Raw genomic sequence first — 10912 nt, forward strand, 5'->3', positions numbered from 1 at the left:
GCATATTTGACGACTGCAGCGAGCTGTATGGGCACAGCTGGGTACTACTTTATAGTATGTTCATTCTACTCACTGGGGTTTATGCCTAAAGTCAGACTTGGGTTCATGTTAGGTATGTGTCAGCTGTGCTAGCTATTGGATATATTTAGACTAATTAAGTTCATTGGCAGAACAATTGAATGGGGGAGGGAAGGCATGGAGGGCAACCGTGGATGCCAAGGACAATGTGGGAGGAGGATAGGACATGGCAGAGGATGGGGGATACGGAATCAAGGATGGCAAAACAAAAGGCAAGGTATGTAGGACATAAGAATTGGAAAATTATTTGCTGAGAACATGCATGTTGATGTGCTTGATTGAGCCAATGCACAGTGTATTTTGGATGGAAAATTCATTTGTGTGTTGTGATAGTATATAGTGAATTAATGCAGAAAATGAATAAATTTAAAATTAAAAAAAAAGTAAGTCTTGTTCCTGCATGTAAATGATGAATCATCTTTGGGAAGCCTTCAGGTTGTTGCCCATGCAAGTTTTGACACTAGAGAATTGGTTTTGGGGAATCCTGGGATTAGGTGATGGTGTAATGGTTGCCTCATTGGACTCTCCCATAGTCAACTGTGGTTAGAGTCCCAAACTCAGTGGTTTAAAACTCACTCCAGGCACATATGAGTGTGTGCCCAAAACCCAGAGAAGAGAATGGAGGATAGGTGATTGTGGCATGGCCATCTCCCCGGGGGAGGGGGGGGTCATGATTTCTTACTTTCTATCTATCTGTCTCTCTGGAGAGCACAAGCACCCAATAGCAAAAATCTCTTAAAATAAAAAAGTCTATCCAAAAGACAAAATGTGGAACTAAAGGCAGACAAAATTGAAGTTATTGGAAATTGTGATGCAAAGGTTTTCCTTATCAAATATAAATAGAGGCACCTCTCTGAAGTACCTGAGACAATACATTCACCTGAGGTGTAGGACTAATGTTCTGGGTTCTATACTGAAAGTTTACAGTGAAGCCACAGCTACTATTCACTCTTTTATTAAGGACAGTGGCTTTGTGTGTATTCATACCCCAATAATTACATCCAATGACTGTTTTTCAAGTTGAACCTTCAAGAAAAATAAAGATGCCTGAGGAGTGTTTCTCCAGTTTTCCTGCTTTCTTAACTATCTCAGGACAACTTCATCTAGAAGTAATGTCAGGAGCTTTCACTCAAGTGTTAACCTTCAGTCCAATATTCCGAGTTGAGAATTCTCAGAGCCGGAGACACCTGGCAGAGTTGTATATGATAGAAGCAGGCATGTCTTTTGTTGAAAGCCTCCAAGATTTCATGCAGGTTATGGAAGAACTCTTCAAATCTACAACCATCATGGTTCTCTCAAATTGTCCTGAAGACATTGAACTCTGTCACAAATTCATAGATCCTGGACAAAAGGAGAGATTAGACTACATGCTTAAAAAAAAAAAAAACTAACCACTTCTTACACTGAAGCAGTGGAGAGCTTAAAGCAAGAACCCCAGACCTTCACCTTCACTCCAGAGTGGGGTATTGATCTATAAACTGAACATGAGAAGTACCTGGTGAAGCACTGTGACAACATAACAGTCTTCAGTCTTCTTTAATTAGACATTAGCACTCAAGTCCTTCTACAAGCAGGATAATGAAGATGGCCCTCAGCACACAGCTGCTGCTGCTATTGATTTTCTGGTTCCTGGAGTTGGGGAGTTCTTTGCAGGAAACCTCAGAAAGGAACAGTACCATTTCTTAGAGCAGCAGCTGGCCAGATTAGGACTTCAAGGAAGCCTACCAATGGTATCTGGACCTTTGTTGATTTGGATCTGTGCCACATGCAGGTTTGGAGATGGGATTTGAATGTTACCTGCGGTGCATCTTAGGGAGTTGACAAAATCAAAGATGTTTTCCTTTTTTCCAAGGTTTCCTCATTATGTCTTATGTAGCCAGAAGATTGGTTAAAGAGAAGCATCCATGGCAGAGGCACTATACATGAACATGCATATAGGAGAATGCCTGTTTCAATTTTAGTAATGCAGATTTCAATATGTAATTGTTATAAGACATATTTATAAAAAATAGACATGATCGTGGGTCCAATAGGTAGCATAGTGGTGAAGGCACTGCATTTCCACATGGCCGACCACAGCTTGAGTCCTGGACCTGGTGGCTTTAAAAATCATGCCAGGTGTACATGTGTGCATGCCCCAAATCCAAAGAGAACAGAGGAGAAGGGATTGCAGTCTGGCCATCACCCAAGGGATTATTTCTTACCTTCTCTCTGTCTCTCTCTGGTGAGCACACTTACTCTATAGCAAAACTTTTAACAAACAAGAAAAAACAGGTGATCATGAACTCTTTAGGAAGTAGAGTAGAGGGCAATTCAGGGAAAGATGAACTCCCCCAAGAAGAGGTACTTAGTGTAAGCTGAGTCTCAAAACTATTCCCTCGATTAAGAAAAAATGAAATTGGAAACAAGCAGTTAGCGTAATGGCTATGTCGCTGGGCTCCCACGTAGTCAACCGCGGTTCGTGTCCCGGACCCGGTGACTTAAAACTCACGCCAGGCGCGTGTGCGTGCATGCCCAAAATCCCGAGAGGAGAATGGAGAAGAAGGGACTGTAGCGTGACCATCCCCACTGGGGGGTGATTTCTCGCTTTCTGTCTTTATGTCTCTCTCTGTCTGTCTGGTGAGCGCATGCGCCCTATAGCAAAAATCTCTCCAAAAAGTCAAAAAATGTAATTAAATTCAATGGTCTCAAAGGTTCTTTTAAACTATAAGATGTGATGAATAGTATGTTCTTATTTTGATTATTAGATCACTTGTGTAACTTCAGAAACAACTAGTAGCTAAAAATAAAATATTGAATCTTAACAATGTATATATCTGGATAAATCCAAAAGAGCTCCTCCCCCAAAAAGTAAAAGTAAAACAAAGAACAGAAGGGATGGAAAAAATAAAATGATAGATTCAAATTTAACCATATCAATAATCACTTTAGATATAAATGGCTTCTATATTCCACTTAAAAGGAAGATATTATCAGACTGGATTAACTAAGCAAAATCAAGCCATAGTCTTCCTACAAAAAATGTAATTTAAACATAAAGTGATAAATAGTTGGAAAATAAAAGGTTTTGTTTTAGAGAGATTTTTGCTGTAAGGTACATGCACTCACTAGAGAGACAGAAAAAGACAATGAGACAGAAAGCGAGAAATCACTCCTCAGGGAGGAATGACCACACCACAATCCCTTCCTCTCCATTCTCCTCTCAGGATTTTGGGCACATACGCACATGATCCTGGTACCAGCTTAAGCCACCAGGTCTAGGACTTGAACCCCAGTCAACTACATGGGAGTCCAGTGATGTAACCATGGCACCATCTCCTAGTCCCTCTTCTGCTTTTTAATTCCAGAAGGAGCATATGAGAGAGAGAAAGAACCCTTCCCCCTGCTACAGTGGGGTGTGATGACACTGCAATCCTTTTTCATCCATTCTTCATTCCTGACACAATTCTAGGCACACCTGTGCTTATGCCTGGTGTGTTTTTCAAGCTACTGGGACTAGAACTCAGTCCATATGATTCACCATATATGATCTGGCTCCATTAACCACCGTGCTCTGGGGCTGACCCAGGATTTTATTTTTAAGATTAATAAAAGTGATCCTTTTACCAGACTGATCGATTTAAAAAGGAGGAATGCATAAATTATCAATACAGGGAATAAGAGATGTATAACTACAGGTCCTACAAACATTAAAAAGATTATATGGAAGGGACTAGCAGGTGGTATAGTGGTTGTTTTCTCCTGGCAATAAAAAATAATGAAAAATAATAGAATCTAAAAGTTGATAAAATGATTATAATGATTTATATTCTATCCCAGAAATACAAAGTTTGTCTAACAGCCTAAATCAATCAATTTAATACAAAATTTTAACCAACTCAATAAAGAAAATACCCAAAAGATTATCAAAGGAAACACAGGGAAAGCACTGGAAATAATTTAACACCCATTCCTGATTTAAAGCATTAAACAAGTAGGAAATTTCCTCAGTATGATAAAGGGCATCTACAACTAATGCCGTATGTAACGGTAAAAGACTCGACATTTCCTTCTTACCATCAGGAACAAGACAAGGATGTCCTTTCTCACCATTTCTATTCACTGTCGTACTGGAGTTTCTGGCCAGTGGAATAAGGCAAGAAAACAAAAGGAGTAAAGGAAATCCAGACTGAAAAGTAAGAAAAATAAAATGCTTTATTCATAGGCAACATGATTTTCTATGTACCTATATGATAAAGTCTACAAAAAAACTACTACTAGAACTAATAAATGAGTTTAGAAAGATTACAGAATGCAAGATTAACATACAAAAATTATATTTATTTCTATGCAACAGCATCTAACAAGTTAAGGTTCAAATGAAAAAAATACCACCATTTTTAGGGCCAGGTGGTGGTACAGTAATAGCCCAGAACTCTGCAAGGCTGACATACATGGGTAGGTTCCAGGTCTGGAGACCTCCCTAAACATACTGGATATAGGTGTGCTCATAATATGGATTGGCTGAAACTGGGAATAATTTGGAACATGAGATCCCAACCAGAGGTACCTCTCCTCTTTTCTTTTTCTCTCTCCCTTTCTCATGTATGGAAGAAAGAAAAACAATTTAAAGCCCACCATTTACAATGGCTTAAAATACTTCTAATATTTAAAAATAACCATTTTTTGATCAATGGGTTATACAGTAATACAGTGACAAATTAATCAAGAAGACTGCTCTCAAGAAACTGTCCAAGTAGGGAAATAAACAAAAAAACATAATAAATACTCTGGTAAGTAGAGGAATGCAGATAAGCCTTGACATTCAGCCAGCTATATTCACAACTTCCATCTGTTAAGGATTCCATTGTCTATTCTTCCATCATCTAAGAAGGACCAACAAAGCAATCTAATAATTCCATAAACTAGATCAGCACAACCAGAATTCCTAATGCTGTCTGAATAACTCTTTGTCTGATACCTGCAATAAGAGATTATGTGGTTTTAGTCCACATTTGAGGTTCTTTTACCTAATAAACTTCCAGTCCAAAGAGTGGTGGTGGTGGTGGTGTGTATGGAGGGGTCTTTATTCTAAAGATTTCAGCTGCCCACAGTTCTTCAGAAATTACAGTGTACCATGGGCCTTCGATAGCTGAGCTACTGTTAATCCAATAGGGCTGACCCAGAATCCTCTTTGCTGTGTTTGTGTGTGTGTATGTGCATGCACGTGTGTGTGTGTGTGTAGGTGTGTGTGTGTGAGAATCCAGAGCTGATTAATTAAAATCAAGGCATAATCAAGATTTTAAGTAAAATAATTCAAATTCTTTAGGAAAAGCAAATCAAATCCTTAAACACCCATTTATAAACAAAATTTTTGTTTTGCCTGCTCAGTTCACTGAGACAGTTCTTCTAGTAGCCTCTACTAAATTCAACAAACAACGAGTTTTGAGCCCTCGTACTGGTGCCCTGAACATGATGACGCATAAGTGTTGCAGTAAGCCTGTTGCCAGGCTCTACCATTTTAAGCTAGCAGATATCAAAATATGTCAGACCGAAGCCAGAGACCACAATAATTTCCATGTTTTTTGCTCACACAGGCATGTGGAAAACAAGAGAGATTCTCTGAATGAAAGGTGAGACCTCTCAGCAAGAGGATGCTCTGATGTCCACTAAAGGAGAAGAGAGAGAGAAAGAACATGCATGGTTGGAGCTATATATGTACCCCCTCCCAGATATTTTTGAAGGATGACAAGCCAGACTAAGTTCTGACAGTGGCGTGGAGATGAGAGGGCAGGAAGGGTTGCCTTGCATGTGATTCCTAGGGGTGCTGCAGAACTGAGTGCAGGAGTTTTGCTACTCTGTCAGTTTTCTTCTGGGAGAGCAGCTGATTTGGCTGCCAATTTCCACCCTGACAAGTATTGAACATTTAGCCAAATCGCATAGTGCTGGGGGCAAGTTAATTCTATTTCTCTACAATAGGCAAGAAACTTGTAAACTAAAGTGGAAGGCAGCCATGCTAACAAGTGAAATAAGGTAATGTGATATACACAAAAATAGTCTCATACGTGAGATTCTGTAAAGGACAAAAGAGTGCCATGCCTGCAGCATCACAGGTAGTTAGTGCTCCATCAGACTGTGACAGAAACGGAGAATTTGTCCGTGGAGGGGAGGGGGGTCACAGGAGCAAAGCGGGGGAGGTCCAAGGGAAAGGTTAGAATGGGTGCGAAAAGGGAGGCTTGAAACACTACCCTGCCATGAGAAACAATGAACAGCCAGGTGTGCTGGGGCACAAATGAAAAAGGAAAGTGGCAGGTTATGGTCCCACAGGCCGTTGGGGGTCAGGGTGCTGAGGACAGTACAGCTGTGCTAACCCGAAGTGCTCTGGTTTTATCCAGTGAATTATGTGGACATCTTAAAGGTTCAAGTGAGAAAGGAACATGGTGAGATTTTTCTTTCAAAGGAATTCCTCTGGCCGTATGATCAGGGAAGTGTTGAAGACAGAGATTAGGAGACAGTTAAGAACGCAAAAGTTTCTTTTCACAAGGGGCACTAAAATATCACTGGGCATGTAATAAAATTCAGAAAATTGTATTGATACGACGTCTATACCTGGATGGAAGTACTACTTAAAAGATACCACAGATGTAAAACAATGCCCAAAAAAAAGAAAGAAAAAATCACTAAAACCAATTCCTGTTTTGTTTTTGTTTTTGTGTGTTTTTTTTTTTTGAGAGGCTTTTGCTATAGGGTGTGTGTGCTCACCAGAGAGACAGAGAGACAGAGAGACAGAAAGCAAGAAATCACCCCTCGGGAGGGATGACCATGCCACAATCCCTTCTCCTCCATTCTCCCCTCGGGATCTTGGGCGCGCTCACACATGTGCCCGGCATGAGTTTAAGCCACCAGGTCCAGGACTCGAACTGTGCTTGACTACGTGGGAGTCCAGCGACATAGCCATGATGCCAACTGCTGATTCCCAATTCTTGTTCTTCAACAATGTGGCTAAAGCCTCAGAAGACCAAACACCAAAGGTGGCACAGGGATACCTAAGAAAGGTATTTGTGCAGACAAGGGCACCAGTAAGATTAGATTTCCATCATCCAGGAGGGTGTGTTTCCTATAAACTACAGCAGATTAATGCTCTGTCGCTCAACTGGTATAAGTTTTCTGGCACTTAGCTCCCATGAAATCTTTTTCTTTGGCCTCTTATACTAAGCAAAAGAAAGATGAAAGGGAAGAAAAGTACTTGGGTCCTGATATTCCTGGAATCTCTCTTCAGTGAACTGACAGTGTACAGGAATCACAAAGCCTGTAGCTCTAACTCAGGGAGAACAGGTCTTCGGAAACAATAAACTACAATGTAAATGGTGCAGCAGGTGGAAAGTCCTTCTGAGCATATTCCAAACTGTCCATTCCTCTGTCTTCTCTCACTCTGCATCTTTCACCAGATATGCCCCTCCATCTCCTCTCTCTGTCCTCCCATCCCCCAGTCCTCAGCCTATCCTCCAGATAGGCTTATTCCACCTCCCTGAGGCTGTAAAACAATTAAAGTCCCCTGTGATCTCCTCCTTTAATAAATAAACCAAATTCAGAATTCATTTTCTCTACATGCCTGAAACATCTCTCACACACACACACACACACACACACTCAAACAATATGCACTATTTCAATGAATTGTGCCAGAAACACAATGGTCATCTTTTTGCTACCTTTTTTTATTCCAGCACATTTACCAATCACAAAATTTAATCAGGCCTCCTCTGAAATATCTCTTGAAACTGAACATTTATATCCACCCCCAGTCCACCCCCCTATATCAGATATCCTTACTTCATTTGTGCGTCCATATCATTTATCTCACACAAATATCCCATTCCAATGAGTTATCCACAGCACAATCAGAATGGTCTTACTAAAAGGCAAATAAGGGACTAGCAGGTGGCATGGTGGTTAAGGTGCTGGACACTCCCACATAGCTAACCCAGGTTCATGTCCTGGACCTGATGGCTTGCTTTCTCACTTTCTCACTCTCTCTCTCTGTATCTCTCTCTGGTCAAATTAAAATAAATGAATTAATAAATAAATAAAATTAATAAATAATTCTTTAAAAATAAAATTTAACTTAAAAAATTAAAAAATAAAAGGCAAATAAGATGATGTCACTCTTCTGACTAAAACATTTCAATGATTTCCTCTTTTTAGGATGTGGGTCTTGATTTCTTTACATGGTTTACAAAGTTCTACAAAATCTGGTCTATGAGTATCTTTTATCTCTCACATTACATTATGTTCACGTTCAGACTTTTATAAATTCTACAGCCTGTGCCTGAATACTCTTTTATTTGCCCTTTGACTAGATAACATTTTTACGTTCTTCCTATCTCAGCTTGGACACTTATGTCTCCTGGGATTTCCTAACACCAAAATATTGGCTCATTGGAAAAGTCATGAATTTTTGCATAGTAAAACATACAAAAATACGTCATGACTTTTCTTTTTTTTCCCTAACCAACTGAGTTTCATTTGTTGTATAAATCACCTAACATCTTTCAAGTGAAAAAATACTAAATTTTAATAAAAATATAACAAAATGAATTAAAACCCAATAAAAATTAGCTTTTGGGAGGGAACATCATTCTACTCAATTAAAGCAAACATGTTTATAGACCACAGATTAGTTTATTCTTAATACCCATCATGCCATGAATTCACAGGGAATAGGTTCCAGTAGCTCAGGCTCCTTTCCATTGGTTCTCACAAAGTGTGCTTCTCTGAGTGGAGCAGGCTGGTGCTTCAGTTGAACACAGGTACCTTTCTCTTTGGCTTCTTTCTTTTTCTGGTCATTTTCCTTCACACATTTTAGGAAGCTATCTCTGCTCTTAGAATGCTTAATATGCTCAATACGCACATTAATTCTCTTGGCAAGAATCTTGCCCTTAACTGTTATTCACAACAATGCCAACAGCATGCTGGGTAACATTGTAGACTCTTCCAGTTTTACCATGGTAACATTTGTGGGGCATTCCTTTTTGAACAGTACCCATTCCCTTGATGTCTACAATATCACCTTTCTTGTAGATTTGCATATATGTTGCCTAAGGAACCACTCCATGTTTTCAAAAAGGCCTAGAGAATATATCCCTTTGTGTATGTCATTTTGGTTAATTACTGGAAGATGGCAATTCCGGCCAAAAGGAAGCCATGATGACTTTCCCAGCAACCCAATATACGTTCTTACCATGTGATGCCATAGTACTCTATACTAGGGCTTTTAGACGCAAACAACAAAACCAATTCTAGCTAATTAAAGCAGAACTCAAATATTTTAAATATTAGAGCACCAACAAAATCTCTCATATGGCCAAAGGGTGGAGCTTAGAAAATACCCAACCAGGGAACTGGAAGGTGGCATGATGATTAGGGTGCTAGACTTCCACATGGCTGACTGCAGTTCAAGTCCCAGACCTAGAGGTTCATTTTCACTCTTTCTCTCTCTCTCTCTCTCTCTCTCTATCTCTCTCTTCTTTCTCTTTCTCTCTCTCTATTTCTCTGGTCAAATTAACAAATAAATAAAGTTAAAAAAAATAATTCTTAAAAAAAAAAAAAGGGAAAGAAAATACCCAGCCAACAAGAATGCCCCAGGCTCCACTGTTGACTTCTGAGACTGGGCACTGGGTTTTACCACTGGGACCTCTTCTACTGCCTCAGATCAGTGGAGCCCAGATCACATCCCTGTGCCTCACAGCAGGGCACTGCGAGGGAGTTCCTGACATTTATCTTTAGATGTTAGGACAGTTAAATATTTTTAAAGTTTCTTTTATTCACAATAGAGAGTATGTGCATGCGCGTGACACACAGAGAGAGCAACAGCCACTCCTAACGGGGTCTTCATTATCACAATCCTCCCTGAGCCTCAGCCATTCCAGGTCATGGGCAAGCCCACATGGCAGCCATGCAATGGGACACAAATCTAGGATTTGATCCTGTTATACAGTTTTGTTGAAGAAGAGCTCAGTGGTCAATAGCCATAACCACCTATTAAATTTAAAATTGTTAATGAGTTTCTTAAAAAGTGTTAAAATTGTCAGCTGGTATAATATAAACCTTGTCAGTTTTCCAGGGACTCCTTTGGGCATTACCATGTCTGGCAAACACCTGGAGATTAATTAAAGAGTACAGAAATATGAGTGAAATAGTGGTACATATTCTCGGAGTGCAGGACACATACCATTGGGCCAGAAAGCAAGGTAGAGAGCAGGCAAGCATTAATGACCAGCAAAAATATGAGAAGAATCATCTCAGCAAATCAAAAAGACATAGCTAAAATCTGCAGCCTGGTTGGAAGATGTGGCATGCTGAATGCTGTGAACAAGGTGGCCAGAGAGGGTTAGAGGTGTTACCATGATCTGCCATAACACCCCATATGTCAATCTTAGCACTAATAAAATCTTATTAAATAGTTCATTCCCAGTTACCCTTGCCAATTTATAAGATCTGTGAAGACAAGGACAGTATCCATCTGTGCCTGTCCATAGATGATGTTAATATATTTGTTGCTGATATGAGTACATAGATAATGTATAATTTTAAAACATAAAGTGAATTAATGAGTGAATGAATAAATGAATGAGAGTGAGGATGAAGGCACAGAGGTGGCAGCGGGAGGTAGATGCCAGAGAATGGTGCCAGGTTGCAGTGGGGTGACTCAGATCAGCTCAGGCCAGGCACTGGCCACTCCCACACTGTTCCTTTCTTTCTAATCCGCTTCTCCTTCTCCTTGGGAAGGATTGAGGTCTCTGGAAAACAGCCAAAAAAACTGTTATGGGAACGGCAGGCCCAAAGAATGCTCAAG

The 10912-nt window shown here is 40.0% G+C and overlaps 1 pseudogene; it reads left to right on the forward strand.

Annotated features, from left to right (window-relative positions):
• The window catches only part of LOC102474529 (putative asparagine--tRNA ligase, mitochondrial), a 15391-nt pseudogene extending 13437 nt beyond the window's left edge, over positions 1-1954 (forward strand).
• The last annotated feature ends 8958 nt before the right edge of the window (positions 1955-10912 follow it).

The sequence above is a fragment of the Tupaia chinensis genome, unplaced genomic scaffold (genome assembly GCF_000334495.1).
Source record: "Tupaia chinensis unplaced genomic scaffold, TupChi_1.0 Scaffold144529_1, whole genome shotgun sequence".
Lineage (NCBI taxonomy): Eukaryota > Metazoa > Chordata > Mammalia > Scandentia > Tupaiidae > Tupaia > Tupaia belangeri.